Source organism: Eubalaena glacialis, chromosome 6, assembly GCF_028564815.1.
Source record: "Eubalaena glacialis isolate mEubGla1 chromosome 6, mEubGla1.1.hap2.+ XY, whole genome shotgun sequence".
In the NCBI taxonomy this organism is placed as follows: domain Eukaryota; kingdom Metazoa; phylum Chordata; class Mammalia; order Artiodactyla; family Balaenidae; genus Eubalaena; species Eubalaena glacialis.
In genome coordinates, this window is record NC_083721.1 from 48,423,067 (window position 1) to 48,445,096 (window position 22,030).

General features: G+C 38.9%; 2 protein-coding genes across 3 annotated transcripts in view; one reads left to right on the plus strand and one right to left on the minus strand.

Annotated features, from left to right (window-relative positions):
• Window positions 1-12,693, minus strand: part of FILIP1L (filamin A interacting protein 1 like) — a 45,826-nt gene extending 33,133 nt beyond the window's left edge. The window contains exon 1 of the mRNA XM_061193017.1: window positions 12,613-12,693. The gene's annotated coding sequence lies outside the window, so the exon portion shown is untranslated. The remainder of the gene's footprint in view (window positions 1-12,612) is intronic.
• Window positions 1-22,030, plus strand: part of CMSS1 (cms1 ribosomal small subunit homolog) — a 391,308-nt gene that overhangs the window by 43,981 nt on the left and 325,297 nt on the right. The gene's annotated exons all lie outside the window — the stretch shown is intronic.

A 22,030-nucleotide genomic window follows, 5' to 3' on the forward strand; every position in this document is an offset into this window, starting at 1 on the left:
GGGACAGGAAAAGGGAATAAAAGTTAACATGGCTGCTAAATAAATCTTTACAACTTCATGCTTAAATAATTAAAATTTACAGGATTTTTGAGATGAAGTAACATAGAGAAACAGGAGTCATATACTTTTGCTGTTTTGAATTTTTAATATTAAGATAAATTGTAATAGTAATGTTATTTGATTATAATTTTATAACAACACCTTAACTGATGTATATCTGTTTTTATAATGTCTGTGTGTAGCATCTGCATTTTCTTAGTTAAGAAACTGAAGCCCAGGAAGACTAAATAATACCATTGTTATGGTAGCCCTGGTACCAGAACACAGACTCCAATTCCCAGTTGCTATCAGTGTGGGATTTAGTTTATAGTGAAAAAGAAACAAGCATACTGAGGGTCTACTCTGTGCCACTTGATCTTACTTAATCCTTAAAACAACCTTATGAGGTAAGTATTATTCCTATTTTACAGATGAGGGTAAGGACCAAAAAACTAAAATTTAGAGAGGTTAAATAACTACCAAATAGCACAAATAACCAAACCAGAATAAAAATTCACTCTCTACAAAGCATGTGTTCTTTTAGCTTAACCAGTCTACATGCTAGAAAGCCCAGACAGAGTACTGACCTCAGAAGAGTTTCCTCTTTCTCCCATCTCATGCTTTTAGTATCAATTTGTTCATTCATTCCTGCACTCTAGGTCCCTATCCCATTGACTCCCTGACCCCTCCTACCTTTGCTCAGTCTGCTCCAGTCATACCAGTTTCCCTGTTGCTCCTTGAACACAGCAGGGCCTGTGGCTTTTGTACTGGCTGCCTTCCCAGGGAGCCACTGGACTCTCTCCCCTAGTTCATGTAGTACCACCTGGCATACTGTATTTTACTTACTTGATCATTGGCTGTCTCTCCTACTAGAATGTAAACTTCATGTGAGTAGGGAGGTAGGGTGGGTGTGTTGTGTGTGTGTGTGTGTGTGTGTTTTATTCAGTGACGGGTCAAGCAGTTGTCTGTTTTATTCAGTGCTAGATTTCTAGCTCAAGAACAGTGCCCAGTATTTGCTTGGTAGTCGATAAGTATTGGTTAAATATTTGAACAAATACCTATTCTACTTTTGAACTAGGTACCATGTTAGGGTATAAGTGTGTGACTGTAAGCAAAAGACACATAGTACAGTCACCCTCTGTATCTTCAGATGCAGAACCCATAGATAGGGAGGGCTGACTGTACTATATCATTTTATATGAGAGACTTGAGCATCTGTGGATTTTGGTATCTGTGGGAGTCCTGGAACCAATCCCCATTGGATACTGAAGGATGACTGTAAGTGTTCAATAGTTCCTTTCCTCTATAGTCATTGAATAACAGTTATCATTTATTGAGAAATTATTATATGCCATGTACCATGCTAGTCCCAGAAACAGTCATGAGAAGCAAGTACAGCAAGTCCCCGACATACGAACCTTCAAGTTGCAAACTTTCAAAGACGTGAACGTGCGTTCCATCAATGTCAGGCGTGAGTGAAATTGCAGCTTGCCCTCCTTCTCCTATTGCTGATGATCCTTCAGCTCTACCATCACCCACCTCCTCTCCCTCCTCCAGTCAGTAACTCTTCTTGCCTGTTCACTCGATGCCAGCCCCTACATGCCAGCTGTTGTGCTGTACTACTGTACTTTTCAAGGTACTGTACTGTAAGATTAAAAATGTTTTCTTTATTTTTTGTGTTTTTTATGTACATATTATTTGTGTGAAAAGTATTACAATCTATTACAGTACAGCACTATATAGCCGATTGTGTTAGTTGGCTACCTAGGCTAACTTTGTTGGACTTACAAACCAACTGGATTTATGAACAAGCTCTCGGAACAGAACTCGTTCGTATGTAGGGGACTTACTGTATTATTATTCTCATTTTACAGAAAAGCAGTTTCTCAACACCATGACATACATCCATACCTTCTATCTCATATATCTCATATACCATCCTCTCCAGTGAATTTGTGTGTTGTAATATTCTGCCTGTGAAAGGCACAGAAAATCACTACCACTTGCAATCCGCTGTTTTGACACTGTATTTTCTGTAGGTTCATGGCTACTTTAAGCTTGATCATGAGATATTAGCAAATATTCTCTTAATCATTGTAATAATAAAACAAGTTTAGTCATTTGGCATAAATTCATGATTATTTTTGGATGGTTTAAAAAATTGTGACTTTGCCAGTAATAACATCTCATGTTCCCTAGAGGAGGTGGGTTTGTCATAAATACCATTTCCGTAGAACATTTCAAGGAACTTAAAGTTCTCGGAAAGTATTTTTAGCAGGCAGCCTTTTCTCAGACAGACTTCAAGGGCATAATGCTGTATACCCTTAAAAGTGTGTGTTGTATGTGTTTTATTAAGAATATTTGTATGTATTTCTCTTATTGCAAAATCCATTTATATTTAGATGTTCCTTTTGTATCTTAGTGGATTGAGGAAAACAGAAATAGATTCTTTAGAAAGCATTCTGATGTAGCTACACAATTTTGTTTTTAATCTCCTTTCATCCTTTTTTTTCTCTTCCCAGATCACAGGTTATTTTCATTCAGATATTGCAAATAGATATTTTGGAGGATTAGTATAATTCCTTTCTCTTAACACTTATTCTTTGGTAGGTTGTTTTTCTTTCTTTTATTCTCTCTTTTTTAAAAAGTTACAAAGAATATATCCTTTTCCAAATCTTACTCTGAGCCAAAAGAAAAAAAAATTTTTTAAGCCCCTAGTTCCTGTAAGTCTTTTTTAAAAAAGGCTTAACTCTTTTATTTGGCCTTCATACTTTAATTCACTGGTGTTCAGTTTGTAGATTTAACATAAAAGGCCAAAGCAGGAGCAGTCATGTGCCAGAGTAGATGAGTTCACTGGTTTTCACCTCCCTGTCGTCTGGCTGCCTGCACAGAGGCAGCGGCTAACATGGTATGCTTGGGAAACCAAACGTTTCCTAACTTGTTAGTGGGAAATTTAGACTTCAGAAACTTAGAAACCACAACAACAGAGGCTTATGTTTTATGTTTTATTGTGACTACTGAAGTCACACAACTTGCCATGAGAAACAGGCGAGATAGGAGTCCAAAGAGCATAAAATGTGAAACATTTTGATCCCTAGAGAACTTCCTTCTTTTTCCCCTTCCATTTCAGCTATAGTAAATCAGTAAATAAGGAGGGCAAAGGAAGTAGAACATTTAATACCATTAAACAGTATTTGGAGGTCGAGGCAGTTGGAAGATGAAGGTTGATGTTTGGCCTGACTGCCTGCTGAGCAAACAGTGAGATCCTGAACCACAGTGAACATCCTCCATCCACCCGTACTCACTTCTCCTAGTTCCTGAGGGTGATTGGTTTCTATCTCCTAAATGATGTTTTGGAGAACTAGAGTTTGGGCCATATGTAAAATTTAATTACAGATAGGCGGGAAAGTTTTATTCTAAAATCCGTTGGAATGTAACTGACCATTTTTCTTGTGGTCTTTGCATGTCCTCTTGCATACATTTTAAAAATTAAAATTATTTTGGTCACCTAACCTTGTTTAATTTTCCCTAACAAACAGTTCAGAGCATTTGGGTTACATTTTCCTTTTCTGCCACTTCTGAGCACTGAGAAGATAGAAAGCATGAACACAGAGTTTGATCCTATTTTCTCTCTCTAAGTTGGGTTCTTCTAAGATGAATGTGTTCTAGAGAATATTTAACTTGTGTAGTTAGGGGCAATTCCATCTTAAGATGCTACAGTGGTCTGCAACAGGCCTGCTAGTGGTGAGAGCAGTGACTTAATACTTTACTTCCCTTGGCCCTGGGCCTGTCTGCAGCTGATTTTGTCCCTGCGCAAAAGTTTTACCCATTTAGTTATGTTTATCGGTATGAGAAATTCTGTTTGGAAAAAAATTGATGAAAAGGCTATATAGTATACCTTGTGTATGTGCTATATGAATACCCATCCATTTTTGCCCTGACCATATCTTACTTTTGAATTTTAATTAATTTTAAGATTTGAATTTTGAGAGAGGGCAAACTATTTCACGTTTGCAGTAGTTGAAAAAAGCGTTGTTGAAAAAAGCACTGACTTCAGTCTCCCTCACTTTTAAAGTTTACTCATTCACAGCTAAAAACAAAGAAAAAAAGCAAAACCCCGATTCTCAAGCAACAGAAAAGCCACTTTCAGAAGAGCCATGTATTCAATGGACAGGGAGTGTTGGACCAAAATCTGCCGTTGACTTAACTCTATGACCTTGCCTCATCTACCTGTTACCTCAGCTGCAACATGGGGAAAGCAATACAATTTTGTCTCTAAGGTTTACAAAGCCTTTAATGATCCTCAAATCTCAGTTCCAGAGGATAAAAACCACTACCAACCTTTAAAGTCCTTTCCCTCCCTTCTTTCCTGTATAGCACTATATACAAATTCACATGTCAAAAATGTATATTCTATTCTATCAGAAGAGATTTTATGACTTGTCAAGTCTCAGTGGTTCATAACTATACAGGAACCTTAATTGGAATTTCATGGGATTCAGATTTATTTTTGGTTCTTTATATGTCAAGCATTTGTTGTAGTTCAAGATTATAAGTGTGCTGTAAAAGTACAGAAGTAAATCTTTTGAGTGTCTGACACTTAAAATGTTATGCTTAATTGAAAGTATAATTAAACTGAAAAATGAACACCTAGGAAGAAGTATTTGACTAGTAGTTTCTGAAAGGAAATCTTCATTGTCTGTGGCTAGTATCTAATATAAGCTATTTAGCCCATGTTGTAAGATTTGTCTCACCTATTTGTTTTATATGTGTGCCTCTCCAGCATGGTAGGACTTTGCAGGTAAAACAGGGAGATTCCAGGCCAGCTTTTAAGCCTTTTGCTCTCCTTGGTCCTTTACTCAGTAACTTGTTTTTTATTTCAGTTGACTAAGACTTCTTTAGGAAAGCTCATGTGAGTTTCTCATAGGAGGGATTCCTTTCTAGCAGGGAAATCAGGATAAAGGATAACCTCACTTTTCAGAGTGGCTGAAGTTAAGTACTAGAGACATGGATTTTCTCCAATAAGCTTAATCCTGAGTTCTTAACTCTCCAATAAGCTTAAACATGAGTTCTTTGGGACTGCATCCTACAAAGCACTTCCTCTTTGGCCCTGAGACAGCCCCTTGTGCCTCAGCCTGGAGGAACCCAATAGCACCAGATGATGATGGAGCATCATTCTTAGGGGCAAACTGGCTTAATATCTAGAAGAGCAATAGATTCCATTTACTGAGTGTCTGCTGTGGGTCCTGCATTGTGCCAACTGCTTTATCATCACTTTTAATCTTCACTTTAAGGACTGAAATAACTGTGGAAGTCCAGGTTGTTCTAAAGGCCAAATAATGGAATTTAAAATCAGACTTTGGGTGTTCTGATGCTGGATCAAGCCTTCTTTCTCTTTTTCCCTCAGATTCCCTTTTCACAGTAGACTTCCAAGGGATAAATCTGCCATCATTTTTTGGAATGCTACATTTACATTTCACTTTCCATCTTTTCCATGATTGTTCCCTAACTTGTCTAACCCTGGCTGGTTCCCCTTTCTGAGTTCCCACAGCCCTTCCAGTTTTGTGACACAAATACTCTCTATTGTTTTATACCACTTTCTAATTTGTTATATCAGTTTTGCTCTTGAACTAAGTATAAGCTCCTTAAAGAATCTGATACCTCTGTATCCCCCACATGGGTCTGAACTTGGTACATACTTGATGACCAAATGATTTGAGAGGTGAGAAGACCCATTTCTTAGGGGAACATAACTCCCTCTTAGGCTGAATGATGCCTACAGTTCTCAGAATTTACTCTAATTATTATGAGAGCTGAAGAAGGAGAAGTAGAGTTTTGTTCCTCCTGTTCTTGTCACTTTTGAGGAGGGAGAACCATTCAGTGAAGTGAATTCACCTGGAGACAAATTTAAATAAGTCCAGATGGGGGTAAACTAGCCAGAGAATCTTAACTTTCCCTGTGATTCTTTGCATCTTTGCTCAGCCCAGTGAATTTTATGAGAAGACTCTTGTGAGGCATAATTTTAGGGGAGATGAGTAGAACCCCAGTCATTTAACAAAGTTGTTCTCATCTTTATCTAAAAGACCTCAGTCTGCCCCATATAGGCAGTTGTATGATAATACTGAACCTCAAACATAATGTGTTTCTTTTAATAAAAAGAGTGTTTAACTCTCTTGATAATAAATGAATTGGTATTATTTTTAAAGAACAGATAATCTTCTCATTTGCAGCAAAGGATTACTTTATACAGAACTCCACAGAGTGATTCACCTCCTCTGCCATTCCCAATTAACTGACTAACAAGCCAAGGCTAAGGGACTTGCACAGCATCTCACTGCAGGCCATTTGTCTTCAGCAGGAAGGAACTTTCCCATGCTCTCCCCAAGCTCTTAGGCTAAGCAGCTCCATCCTTTTCTTCGAATGTAACAACAGCAGTCACTTAAGTCTTGTCATACCAAATGTGATGAATATTTTACATTCCTCTTATAATTTCTGCTCAGAGATTTGTTTTTGTTTTGATTCACTTAAAAGAGAATTTTAAAAAGAGAGAGAAAATTTAGTTCACCTTTAAACTTTTGTTCCAAGACTGGTGGGCCATGAGATACGATAAATCTGGCAGATTTACTCCTGTCAGAGTCACCCATCTTGAAGGTCTGAGCTCATCTTTTTTTTTTTTTTTTTTTTCTGAGCTCATCTTTGCGGCTGCTCTTGGTAGGATGATTTGGAGCTCTCACAGGCTCAAGGGCTATAGTTATGTGAATTTTGCCTCTGGCTTAAGAGTGGACTTTTTCCTCACATTCTTCCCATTTTCTTTAGCTGACTTGTCTCCCTAATGATAGGATCAGTAGCTTATATTTTTATATAGTCTTTGACTCTACGTGATCAGAGTTCCCTCAGGGGTTATTGTGCACTATTCTATCCTTACCCAATACTGAGAGATACTTACAGTGGATGACAGTGTTCCTGTTTTTTAGGTTAATGGAAGCCAAGGCTATAGGAGGCTTACGCAGAGAATGGATGGCAGAGCCAAGAAGAGTAGAACTTTATTTACGAACCATTATTCGTACTCTTTAGTCTTAGCATTGAGGTAACACTATTTGTCCATATCAATTTAGTGTCACTAGTAAACAAGCTTGGAGACTGACTACATTTGCGTTGTATTTTTTTAAAAAAACAGTTCCACATTGTTTATCTTTATTTTTATGTACAGCTGACCTGTATTATCTATATTGCTTTATCAGTTCATTAAAAAAGAGCCCGAACAGGACAGTGATCAATGATTGAAACCACCGTGCAAGAGCTGCTGATGATCTTAGCCCTTGTCATCAACACAGTAGGTGTAGCTGTGTTAGGGACATGGTGTGGTGTGTGGAGAACTTAGTTGCTGGGCTTGTTGTCCTGCCTTGTACTTATAGCACAGTGTCTGGTAGACACTCAGTTAATGTTTGGTGCTGATGAGGAGTTACAAGCCCTAGGCTGGCTTCACAGGTTGACACTGGCGTTACCTAACTTTGAAACTATAGAAAAATTATTCCTTTTCTGTAAAACCTGGCAGATGAATTGACTACCCACAGAAACTTTGGAATCAAAGTATATACTTGGGAAAGGGCAATCTGCTAATTTCTAGTTATTGCAAGGACAAACTGTTTGGACCCCATGAGTGCAATTCCCAGGCGTTCAGCTGAGGCACAGAAATTAGGGAAAAACAGGGGAATACCCTTCATTCAGGACAAAAACACTGCACTCTGCTCTTTCATATTTTGCTTCCCCTCCATTCCTTGCCCCGAGGCAATTCACCTGGTACTCTTTCACCATCTTTATTCTCATTATTTTGGGAGGACATTAAAGTGAGGTAGATGGAGGTGGGTAGACAGAGAAGCATCTGACTTGAAGTCTACCTACACAACACATACTGTATAGTAAAAGCAGATTTCACTGCCTCGACTTCATCTGAGCCTAATTTGTTTTCTGGTTTTTGTGTTTTATATGTCAGTTCTATGTGGTTACTTCAAATAGTGGCAGAGACTTGTTTTGAGCTCCTGAACAAAATCTAGAAGAAGGGGCCCTTCCTAACCCACTGTTTCCAGAAATACTCTTTTCTTACCAAATAAGAAGCTTCCAGGGTGTAATTTGTTCATATATTTATCCAATACCCTTCCTGGCCTGGTGACATACCTACTAACTATAGCTAGGTCTTTTTCCAGGTGCTAGGGATAAAGTTGGTAGCAAAACTGACCCTCAAGGAGTTTACAGTCCAGGAGACAGACAATAAACAAGCAGTTAATGTATAATTTAATGTCATGTAGCAATGCATGGTATGAAGGAAAGTAAAGCAGGTAAGTATCTCCAGGAGCTTATAGCCCACAGTGACTTCCTCTAAAGTTTTTGGGAGGGTTGTTTTAAAGGCACTGAGTCACTGAGTTTTGAAAGGGAACCTACTAGCTGGGGAGGTCTAGGGAATGAAGAATGCTTATAGTTGGAAGACGCTGCGAAGAGGTCACTTGTCAAGTTAGTGGATCAGACGTAAATGGCTTTAACTATAACTATAGAGCATACACTCTTTGCAGGGCACCTCTCAGCTTTTAGGCAGAGAGTGAGCTTTGCCGCCCAGAGGACCTTTAAGTACATTTATTATTTGTTTTCTTTGTCCTCCCTTTATCACCTCCCTTCCATTGTAGCCTGGTTGAACTGTGTTGATTTTCACCTCCCTCCTTTCCCTTTGTCTTCTTACTGCTTGTACTTATTAACAAGAACTTTGAACTTTTCTACTTTTTTTTTAATGGGTTTTATATCCAAATTAACACCTACAGTACCAAGGCTTCTTCTGGGGCTTCTGTTCTCATCTTTTCCTACCATTAATTTAAGGAGAAACCAAAGGCTACAGCCTAAGAATGCAGGGGGCCCTGGCTCTGCCTTTGAGTAGCTCTGTGTCTCTGAGGTAAGTCACACTGTAGACATCAGTTTCTTCTGCAAGGTGAGGCATTTGGATCAGATGGCCTCCAGGGCCTCTTCCAGCTATAAAGTTCTGTGGACATTCCCTGTCAGGTCTGTGTCCGTGTGTGTGTGTACAGTCTCTGGGGCCTGGGACATCCCACTGTCCATAAAGAACTTACCAAGGCACTTCTCAAACTCACATCTGCGGGACTGAGTGTTTGCTATTCTGACATAATATACACTCTTTTACTGATGATGACTGTGCTCTAGGCTAGAATCAGTAGTTACCATAAACAGAAACAAGGTGTTTGCACCTCTACCTGTCCCAATGATAGCTACACTTACCTACTTACTCCTGCACGTACTGCCTCACCCATCCCCCCACACACAAATGTATCATTTCCTAAGCTAGTCATTAAAAAATTATAATTGTATCTTTAAGAGTTAATCTTATTTTGGAACCAGTAGGGCATAGGAATGTGAGGATGGTCAGACTGGAGAAAAAATGCTGCTAATGTTTTATCCTCTGTTCTTGGGCTCAGAATGAAAACTGCTGCTGTCCTATCTAATCTGCTAAATTAGAATCTCATGGAACAAGCATGAAAAGGGAGTCCTCCTCCCATATCTGAAAAAGAACCAAGCAACTTTCCTTGGAGAGCCTTCCCCACTTTTATTTGCCCAAAGCTTTCCCAGTCAGAGGTAATGTTAGTGCAGAAGAAGGCCAGGGAGAGAGAATCTCAACTCTGTTTTTAAGAAGAGGAATGTAGGAGGGCTTAGAACAGTGTTGGTGATGATCTGCTAGGAATTAGTGTACCTCACACTTGAAGTACAAACTGACTGGCCAGAGGAATTTCTAAAAGTCTTTGCAGCACACATTAAACATAAGTGATTGAGTTGGTGGCCCTAGTGATGGCAAAGGCAGCCATAGAAATATTTCTTTGAAAGTTTGTGATGCTTGCTGAATATGCAGAGTCTCGTTATCTTTAAATCCTTATTTAAATATAATTTACAGAAACTAAATCAGTTTATATTGAAGCTAAATTCACAGTCAAATGCGAATTAACTAAACTCTAAAAATCATTTAAAATTAATGATATGCCCAAGAGGATAAGGTGTGTTAGATTTTTCAAAGATAATGACTGGCTGTATGACTGGCTGTGTGGGTAACAGATCTCAGTTCTTGAAGCAGGTTGAGACCAATATTGCTTTACATCCTTTGATTATTACTTTACAATATCCAGTCTTTTATAAACAGTTCTCTTCCTGCCCCGCTTCCTTTTTCCCTTTAATAGGAGGCTGTATTTTTTTTTTTCTCTATTCACCTTGTAAAAGCATTCACTTTGCCCTGAAGCACTAGATATAGACAGAACATGACCTAAGAACAATTAATGGAATTTTGTTCTTCTCCCCCATTTTCACTTCTTTTACCTCAAAATCCATTTATTACCAAAGGCACTTTTTTGGAGGTAGCAGCGTTTTGAGAAAGCAGATTAATGGGAATTGCAAGTGGACTTGAAAATTGAGAAGCTCTAAGCTTATTTGTATTTTCATATTGACTGTTACTATAGACTCCATCACAACATTAGGAAAATATCACAGAAATACCAGGGCTTAACGGGTAAGGTTAATCACCATAGAAAGGTAAATGAATTTATTAATTATAAAATTAATATGTGCTTTATCTGGAGATGTAAAAATTCACATTCATTCAATCCAAAACATTTTTTCCATCATGTAAATTATCCCAAGGACTAAGAAATGCTCACTAAGAAAGCCCACTGAGATAATGTATCCACGATAAATCTTTTTTAACTTTCAATTTTAAAAGGGGTTTTAATGGGTGATTGTTCTTTGAACTATGCTTTAAGTTAATAGATGGAAAAAAGTGTGGACTGTTGAAGTGTGTCACTTACAATTTTGTTTTAAAATTGATGCTTGCCTGTTCTACAAAAATAAAATGCAGACTCTGGGAAACAGCTGTTAGGGCTTTGATAGAGGTTATGATTTTCAACAGTTGAGCTATAGTTTATGGTACAGATGGTACTTTGGGTATAGCTGAAACAATAATTGATGGTTTCTGTTTCCCTCCTCCTCTATTAGATTCAAAAGAGTGGAATACCTTTTTCCCAAGATAGGAATTTTTTCAGTTTCCAATTACAGCCTATATCAAATAAACAACTTTTCTATTGCATATTCTGTACTTCTCCACAGTAACCTGGGTGTTGCCCCCTCTCTTCTCATTATGGTAGGCTTCCCTAGATTTGAAATAATAGTTTTGAGGAAATGCTACTTCTCAGTACTAACCTGCAGTTTATAAAGCCTATCTTCAGGCCAAGTAACATATAATTTTTCTTTTAGAATACTAAAACCAAAGCCTTGCATTGCTTCAAACAAAATTAGCAAATAAAACAAAACTCCTGTGGAGCAAAAATGACAGGCACTAATGTCATATACTTTAAAAAACTCAACCACAGGAATTACTAGAAATACAGATATATCCCGAATTTTGAGCAAGTAAAAAACTATGTTTCAAATGATAAGTAAAACATAGAGACTATTTTAAAAGGGAAATAATTCTTTCACACATTTTTTTCTTAAGTTTGTTTTACAACATATGTTCAGACCAAATAAAGTTTGAGTGATAAATCATTTTTTCATCTCCTATTCCAGTGTTTTAAATTTGACATAGCATATTTTGTTTTTAATTCCTCTGCTGATTTTTATTCTGAAAAAGTAAAGTAAAATATGTAGATTTTCGGCATCTGCCAGTGGTTCAATTATACTGTAAGGGTTCGTTAATAGCAATAGTCTATTCAGGGTTTAGACGTAACGAATTATGGTTCAAAACGCCACTGATTAACAGAATTCTTGTATAGGCTTTACCTTTTAAATTAGTATTTCTACATAATAAACTATTGTCCAACATGTTACTGTAGAGGAACTAGCTTTATCTTTAATTTGCATTGCAGTTTGTCATTTACCCACTGACTGGAGTTGAAGTAAAAAGAACTCAAAACTGTGAGTTACTTTCTTGTACTAATTAACATTTGCTTTTAAGACAGAATAGCGTTTGTAGGATTTTTTGAAGCTTAAAAAGTGCTTTACTTTTTAAGTTAGATTCATCCTAATTACAAGATGTATTCCTAACGGGTTTTCTAGTCTTTTATATGAAGATTTACAAAAGAGGGAGGGCATTGGGGGGGGGGGGTTAGAAATCCACTACCTTGTGGTAGTGTTTCGCAGTGTGCTCTTGTAAGACTTAAAGGAGTTTGAGTCCTAGGAGAGATAAAATCAGGAGATAGAGTTGTTGTAGTACAATATACTCTCCCCACCCTTTCCCCAAAGATTTCTCAATACAGGCAGGATACCATGTATAGCTTACTTGGAAGGCGTCTGTAATATATAGTCATCCCTCACCTCTCTACATTTAAAATTAAATCCCAAATCTGTTTCCTCTGTCGGAGAAAACTTTTCAAGTTTTGTGTGAGTTGGGAAAGGTTTTGAACCTAGAGTTCATTGGACGCGCTTTTCGAAACCTGTCCAGTTCGTGATGCTGATAACTTTAAAAGCCACCTACAGACTGCCTAGCTCTCAGACAGCAATCCCCTTGCTGGAGCTGAGCGGCTCTCCCGGGCTTACCTGAGTCGCCTGCGCCGGAGCCGGGCGGGGGCCGGGCGGGGGTCGGGCGGGGGTCGGGCGGGGGCCGCAGTCGCGCGGCGCTGCGAGCGGGCTGTGCGCGCTCCGGGAGTCGCCCGAACAATGCGAGCGGGGCGCCGAGCGCGCCCGGCCTATGGGCGTTACGTCACTGCGCTGCCTTATAAGGCGCTCCGCGTGTGCGGCGCGGGCGGCGGGGGCGCCGGTGACAGCCAGATCCGCGGCGGCGGCGCTGCATCGCGCCCCGGCTCCGCCGACGCTCGGACCGTGTGAACGCACCGTCGGTCCCGGCTCCCCGCGGAGGGGAATGGGCGGCGGGCCGGGGACGCTGGCGCCCTCCTGCCGGGCTAATCGAGTCATTGGGGGTCAGGGTTGATCCGCTTGTAACTTTTCTCCCTGTGGGGCTCTAAAGCTTCTGTTATTGCTTGGGATCCTTAAATACACATCATGTTATTCTTATTTATACTTTAGTAAATACGTTTTTGTTACATTTGTTTTTTGGTTGCTGGGGAAGAAGGCGGCAGAGGGAAGCCAGAAGTCTCAGTCTCTTTTTTTTTTGGAGACATCTCCGGGAGTGATTTAGACTTCAAACCTTCTCTTTCCTCTTTGTAAAGAGTAGGGGTCCTCAGAGGATAGTATTTTATTTCCTGATGATGTAACTACCAAACAATTCTTCAAGTGGTGATGGGAAGGCCAGATGAAATCTTATTTTTTTCAGTGTTTTTCCTGAGAGAACCTCCTTGTTCCTCATTTCTGCATGCCTGTGTTTTAACGAAAGTAGTTAAAACTAATCAGTTTATATGGCAGGGAAAATATTTATTAAAGAAATTTAATGTTCTGTGCTGTACTTTCAAGACAAAGTATAAAAATAGAACTTTAGAACCAGTTTTAATTCATCTGTTCTTTTCTACCAGCACACAAAATAAAACAAAATAAAAAAGACCTGAGAAGAAAAAAGAAACTGACCAAATATGACTGAATTAAGCCTGTTACCCTTTACTAGGGGGCAGATTTACTTGTGTAAATACTTTTTCTTGTAAATGAGAATTAGCCTCCTAATTGCTTTGCACATCAATAAGAGAAGTAATCTCTGGAGTCCTAGCCAACTATATGAATCTGCTAAGTAAATTAGAGACGTGGCTGCCTCATTTGTGAGTTTCAAATAAACTGAGTAGTTTAAATAACTTGAGTCTATTTAATTTTTAAAATTACATTAAAATAGGATTGCTTCCTATTATAATGTACATGTCTGTAGAATTATTGTTTCCATATGTTTTGTCAAACAGAAATAATGAAAATAGTCTGCCTGTTTCTTTTCTTTAGTGTAGAGTGGAGAAAGACTTGTTGCAGAGAATTTATAGTTAGCAAAAATGGCATGGAGAAAAGATGCAGGGCACAAAAATAGGCATGTATCATCTTTAATAAACTGTGGGCTCACTTTAACAGTTCTTCTAGATCACTCTACCTGTCTACTGAGAAGCGTATTAAACTAACCCCTGCTTTTTGTATATACTGTTTTAAGAGAAGTGAATGATTATACTCTTCAGCTGAACTTAAGTTTTAATATTTGATTTGCAGTTTCGTATTAACATTTTAGATGTTGGTTTGTTAAATACACTTATGAAGTGCATTTAAATATTTTTAGTCTCCTATGCTTGCCTTGTACTGATTAAATATCCTTTGAGATTTTTATACTAGCTTTGATTTATTACAAATGAGATAAAATGACTGTTATGAAAGTTGCATGAAGCATAAACACCTGAATCTCAGCTCCAAACTGGTAACATAAAGTACCTCTACCCAAAGCTAGCATTTTTGTAACTTGTTCTGCCTCCTTTCCCCTCTGAAGGATACAGAGGCTTCCTAACATTTGACACTACCTTTTACTTCTTTCTTATACTTCTGTACTCATGCTTTGCATTTATGTTCATGCTTTTGACTTCCCAGTTTCCCTGTAAAATATGTCAGTCTTATTTCCTCCTTTTCTTTAGCTGAAGTAACTGAAGACTAGAGAAGTTAAATGGCTACAAGACTTGTCTAGGGTTCTTGAAGCAAGAGAAAAGAAGATTAGTACTCCCACTTCCGAGTTCCTTGCCTGTGCTGTTACTCGCTGAAGCACTGGCCTCTGAAACAGCTATGACTCAGCGTTCCAGCTGAGGTCATGGTATGTGGCCACTCTCTTCAGGAATCAATAATAACTCTCATTTGTTGAGCTTTTAGTTCATACCAGTCACTGTGCTTAATGCTCTACATGCACTCCATCATTTAATCTGCGTAACACATTTTGAGGTGGTTTTATCCATACTTTTCAGATGATGAAACACATTTGGAAGGGTAAAATTGCTTGACCAAGGTCACACTGCTGGTAAAGTAATGAAAGCAAAAATTTGAACCAGTGTTATTATATATACAGCCTTAGTCTTGTCTTCTCTTAAGGATTTGCTCAGAATCTCTCAGAGGTGTTGCTAGTAAAGAAATATTCTGATTTAACTGAGAAGTTTGTGTCTTTATTTTCCAGACTGATGTTGAACTAGGAAAACTAAAACACACTCTTCGTAGGCCACACACCAGAGCCACCCTGACTGTGTGCTGAATAACCCTACGGAGTGTTGTTTACATTGGAGACATTGTGGATTTGTATATTTACTAAGATAGTTTTCTTGAGGATGTTGGCAACATGTTCTAATAAAGTTAGAATATTATAAAAATTTTCCAACAGATGAAAGTCAGAGGTCTTGAGGAAGGGGAATCTTTATCTAACTGACACAAGGGCACCCTGGGTCTTGTATTGCACTCTCCAGCCAGCCATTGGCATTGTGCTCCACTGGGCACATGAGTAGATTTTTATCTCCTTTCCTTTTCCTATCAACATTCTCTTTGCAATGCAATTTTTGTTCTCTTAGCTTCTGACATATATTTATTATGAAAAGAATAGAGTTATGACCATTGTGTCTCAGTCTTGGCTGAGAAGGTTTTACTTCCCTTTTTACTGAAAATTTTACTATCCAGTTGCTATATGACTCTTCTCATTTTATAATCAGGAATTTCCTACAAATAAGTATACCTGCAAATAAAAGTCCTTTCTACAATTAGTAAGCTGAATTTATGATCTAAATCAGCAATAGCTTTATCATTTGGAAATGGCACAAAGGAATTTTTCTACCAAGCTAATTGCTTTCTAATGCAGAAGAAGGGTTTGTAGGCGACAAGGCTGGAAACTAGGATGTATCCATTTGATTGAACGGTATGAGGTCTCTTTTGTAAGATAGCCAAAAACAGTTGAATATCAGCAGTTTCCCATGGTTCAAGCTATTGCCAGGAGGTTATTACAATGACCACATCAACCAATGTTAGTAGTAGTGTCCACAATTATTTAACTGTTTTAAAATAACATTAATGTGTTACTAAACATGTCAGAGCCAGTTTCTCTTTGTGAAGTGACTGCTCTTATTTTCTTTCTTGTCCTGTCTCCCTGCCTTTGTTTCTTCTTGTGACTGGTAAAGTCTTTTGGTCATCTAAATAAGTGCCAGAGAAGCAGTATTCATAATTAGTTGAACCTTCTCTAGAGCCGCCCACAATTTTCACTATTGGTTCTTTCATCAGGTAAGTGGCAATGTGCATTGCTCTCTGGAAGCTCTGCTGCAAGCTTTGGGATGGTAACACTCACTTTGCATGTGACATTTTTGCTCCTTCGCCTCTAAAAGAGTATATGTGGAAACACTATAACATGCAAAGAAAAACAGCAATTCTTATTATGGGCGTGGTGCTGTTATGAGAAGCTGAACAGAGTGGGGATATAGATCCAGGATGGCATGGGGAGAGGCAGAATGCTGTGGTCCTGCATTGCATCAGCCTGCAGTTGGATTGGCCAGAGTGTGAGCCTTTGGTGCTAAGATATTCCTCCGGACAGAACATTCTAACATCTCACGCACAGACTTCTTGCAAAAAGGCTTTGCCTCTGAGCATTGGGCAAGCCTGCCGTAGATGTGGTACTGATCGCTTCTCTGCTTCTGCACAATTTTGGAGGAAGGCTAAAGAGACTGAGCACCACAGGTGGGCAACTGTGGAACGTAGAACCAAAAGGAAAGTCTGAGGGTGAAAGCAGCTTCTCTCCATACCAGGGACAATCAGTTTTCTAACCTACCTCTTCCTTTCACTCTTCTTTCTGTTCCCCAGGTGATATCTGCCTTGGTCTGTACACATAAATGCCTGCATGAAATATACCACATCCCCAGGCAGCACAGCACTTACGCTGTGCACCGAGAGCTTAACCAGCAGTTAATGGGCTGCAGTGAATTTGAATTTACATACAGACTGTCTCACTCTTACCTGCAGCCCAGATCTCCTGTCCCAGGCCTCCATAGTCCTTGACGTTTCCAGAGGCTCCTCAACTATTCCTATTCTTACTTTAGCTGACTTTGATTTTAGAAAGGTACCAATCCCCTTGAGAGTTAACTTGTGCTGATAGCAACAGTGTCAGTGGTGATGTTAGGGAATGGGAAGCCCTTTATTAACATTAAAATGAATGCTATTTTGTGGCTTTAAAAATTAACTTAAAAATAGTTCAGTGCCCATGTCATAATTTGGAAAATGCAGAAAAGTCAAAAAGACATTTTACAACTAGTTCTACCACATGAATAATGCCAACTATTAACAATTCCATGTACTGTGTTTCCTTTTGGTCTTTTTCTAAGCATTTTTAAAGCATAATTGTTTTCATACTTTGGGCCATAATTGTGTATTGTTTCTTACTTTTTACCTTTTTATATTATTTTAATTATGTTCCTGGCTTTTCTACAGACATTGGGTCATTTAAAAACATATATTTGCATATTTTCCCTAGAAATGGTGGTCATAAAGCCAACCACTGACATCACCATGGTTTTTCTTCAACAAGTGAAACAAGGAGGTCCATATTTAATGGAGACTCTTCTGTTGATCAGAGACCTCCTATTCTTGGTTTACGTGGGATGCTATGAGTTGACTATGGGACTCTAGTGAGCATGCCAGTAGGTGAGCAGAATGACTTGGGGAGAATGAAGGATTGATAATATGACGCCACCATAAGATTATTAAATGGGAAGCAGGAAAAGCCTGCTATTTAGGTCCAGTCCATTTGCTTATTTATTCCTGCAAACATTTTGTGTTTCCTTGGTAACTAATAATAGTTTTGTGAAATTGTTGAACTCACAAGTATTGCTGCAAGAGTAAAAAAAAAATCCTCGAATCACAGAAATTAGATGGAAAAGACCTATTAGGTCATCTTCTTTGTCCCTTGCCAGTACAGATTGTTCTTAATACTTTGTTCAATCTATTTTTTTAAAGGGACCTTGTAAACTAGTTGGTACTCCATGTCTTTTTTAAGTAATGCGTTTTAAAAGAAACTACTCTGACAGCTTTTTCTGTATAGTTGTGGAGCTTGATTTCAGGCTAAATATTTTTGGAGGAAGACCTATGGGTTCAAAGTACAATTGGGGACTTCCCTGGTGGCACAGTGGTTAAGAATCCACCTGCCAATGCAGTCGACACGGGTTCAATCCCTGGTCCGGGAAGCTCCCACAAGCTGCGGAGCAACTAAGCCCGTGCGCCACAATTACTGAGCCTGCGCTCTAGAGCCTGCGAGCCACAACTGCTGAGCCCGCATGTCACAATTTATCATTGGAAACTCAAATATAACAATGCATGAGGATAAACTTTTAATCATATAAACTCATTGAAATGGATCTAGAAGACCTAAGGAAATAAAGCATTTAGGAAGTAAAAAAAAAAAATGAGAGTAAAATGGTTCATTCTAAGGTTATTTTTATGAAAGAGACATTTTATGCTCTTCCCTCCTGTCCCTGATTCTGCTTTGTCCATTATTTATAGTTGATTATTACTTGATGTGAAGGTGGCTTCTAGTTGTAAAATCGTTTCCCTCAGTTAGGCAACTTCTTCCAAACCCCAGAAGGATAGAATAAAAGTATCTCACAGAGCAGTCAGTGGTGGTGTTATGGACTAAATGCTTCACTTCCCTACATTACGGCTAAACATGTCTCCACTGGGAAAAATGACGAACAAATTAAGAAATAAGAAATGTGCTTTGAGTTTTATTATGAAGGATAATCATTTCATAAAATCACATTTTATAGTGTAAAAGGCCTTAAAAAACATCTACTCTGCTTATTACCACTCTTTGTTCTCCCTTTTTAAGTAGATGAGATAATTGGATCTCGGAGAGGTTAAAAGGACTTGCCCCAAGGTCAAACAGTAAATTGCCGATCCAGCCACTATGTTTTATGGGTCTGCATGTCTCTGCTGGGAAACATGAAAAATCAAAAATGGCTAATTAAACAATGTGATTAGAACTGTCAAAAAGAATGTGTCTGAAATCCTAATTAGTATTAGTGTAATGTACCTAGGTTTATACTACTATGGAACTAATTTGGAACATTAATGAGCGAGTTATCCACTTTATGGATTAAAAATGCAATATTTTTGTTGCATTTCTTTTATTTTTTAAAATTTATTTATATTTTTTTTTTTTTTTCTGGCTGCATTGGGTCTTAGTTGCTGTGCGCGGGCTTTCTTTTTAGTTGCAGCGAGCTGGGGCTACTCTTCGTTGCGGTGCGCAGGCCTCTCATTAAGGTGGCTTCTCTTGTTGCGGAGTACGGGCTCTAGGTGCGCGGGCTTCAGTAATTATGGCACATGGTCTCAGTAGTTGTGGCTTGCGGGCTCTAGAGCGCAGGCTCAGTAGTTATGGCGCACAGGCTTAGTTGCTCCGCGGCATGTGGGATCTTCCTGGACCAGCGCTCGAACCCATGTCCCCTGCGTTGGCAGGCGGATTCTTAACCACTGCACCACCAGGGAAGCCCTGTTGCATTTCTTTTAAATTAAAGATCTGTATATTGCTGGAAATCAACTCAAGCCACCAAGATTGGTAATGGGTTGACAACGCTGGTCAAAAATTTAATGGAGAGATCTGAGCTTTTAATATTAATTCTGTTATTTAACACCATTGTCTTGCATGCTTGCCAATTGGTTATTCTGTATATGAGAAATCCTTTTATAATTTATGCCACTAGGCATCCAATTTACATCATAAAATACAGGTTCAGGAGGGAGGTCAAAAGTCTTGTGTTCACCCTTAAATTGAAACCTAAATTTTCTTAGCATTTTAGGCAACCACGTCAAACTACTGTGTCATTGAGCTTACTGATCACCAGCCTCCTAATGAACAACCACACACCTAAGTATTTTCATCATGCACTGCTCCCATGATAATCTGGGTTAATCACTTCTATCCTGTGTTGGTTTTGTTTATATTATATCTTTGTTATAATAACAACAATAATATATAACACATTTATTGTTTAATGGATGCCATGAACTGTATGCTTTACATATAATATCAACTTTGATCCACATAATGACCCTGTGGGATAGATAACTGAGGAACAGAGAGGTGAAGTAACCTGTACAAGATCACAGAGGAAGTGAAGAGTGGCACCAGGGTTTGAATTGCAGACTGACTTCAGCAACCACTGGTAGAAATCACACTCAATGTCTTGTAGTAAAATTTCGTCTTGGGGGTAAACGGTACTAAGCCTGGAGTCATAGAACTTTGTATCTTTCCTATCTGCCACCTAGTTCATTATGCTTGCACCATGGGATAGTAGAGTGAGAATGGATCTTGGAGATCACCTGGTCAGCTTCCCTCATCTTATAACTGAATAACTGAAACTGAAACTCAAGCTGTGCAGTAGCCTGTTCAGGGACACGCAGATGGGGCAGAGCTCAGGCCAGTGTGTGGTGCCTTTTCTGCTGCAGAACTCTGAAGTGTTTCGGCTTTGTACAGTTTCTTCTCTCTCTCTTTTCTCTTCTCCTCCCTCCCGTTCCTCTTCTCTTTCCTCCTTCTTGTCTTCTTCTCTCCCTCTCTAATTATTTACGGCACTATAAGCATCAAAACAACAGTAACAGTAATAGAAATCACATTGAAAGGATCACTTAAAAATCCTACCATACTGTGTTTTAAACTGTTTTCATTTATTGCCAACTTCTGAATCTGTATGTTCTTCAACTTTATCTTTTCAGATTATGACATAGATTTAAGAATCCTATCAAGTATATTCTTAAAATCCCTCTGACTTAAGTTTCATGGTTCAAAGAAGATTTAAGGAGTGGGAAGGGAAGGGAAAAGAATTGCTGTCATTTACTGAGAGCCTAATATGTGGTGATTATTCTGCCCAGCCCTCTACCTTGACCTTTCAAACCTCCTTCCCTTTCTATGAGATTCTATATGAGGACAAGCACAATGCCCTGCACAGAGTGGGCATTCCACAAACCTGCTGAATGAGGAAATGACTGCAAAGAAGTGCTTTGGATCCAGCAAGAAAAAGAGATGATGATCATGTACACACTACTCCCACTCATTGACTGTTAGCTTTTGGTCCATTTTATGTGCCATTTATTTCATATCCATGGAGGCAAGTGTGTGTGCAGGATACTATGGGATCATATTTGCAGTGATAGATTTTGGCCTTGTACTTTTAAATCAACATGATACTGATTAAGTCTTGATGTGGAAACTATTCTTTCTTCCATTTAATCAAGTTCCTTTAATTTCCTTGATCACAAATATTATTTGCTAGGAAATATTCCCTATGGGGGTGTATTTAATCATGCAAGTAGGGAAAAGTCTGTCATGATAGTGCTCTGACAGCCTGAGGACTTGAGGAGTAAAAACTGCAGGGGCAGAGTTTCCTCCTAACACTTGCCTCTTGGCAAAACATAACTTAAAATAGAGCTGGTTTCTTTTTAAATATAATCAGTTCTAATGAAGACTGATCCAGTTTAGTTTTGAAACACATAGAATCAATTTTCAGTTACCATGAATAGCTCCTGCCCTAGTGATGCCAGAATGTCCATGTTCCAGCTCACGTATTCACACTGGGAATCTGGAGAGTCACTGGTGTCGACTCTGAGTGACCTCAAATTTGGACTCTGAGATTTATCTCCGAGTGCTGATATACTCTGATAAGATCGACAGAAATGATAAGTTTATAATAAGATTGCTTATTTGTCTCATTACTAGTCTATGCCACTTAGAGTGTGCTATAAATTAATTTTCAAAACCTATGAATAGCTCAATTATATTTCATTACCTTACCTTTCAGTACAAAAATTCAAAGTTCTTTGCTAAATGCAAGTATTTAAAATTAGCACGGGACTTCCCTGGTGGCGCAGTGGTTAAGAATCTGCCTGCCAATGCAGGGGACACGGGTTCGATCCCTGGTCCAGGAAGATCCCACATGCCACAGAGCAACTAAGCCCGTGCGCCACAACTACTGAGCCTGTGCACCACAACTACTAAAGCCCACACACCTGGAGCCCATGCTCCGCAACAAGAGAAGCCACCGCAATG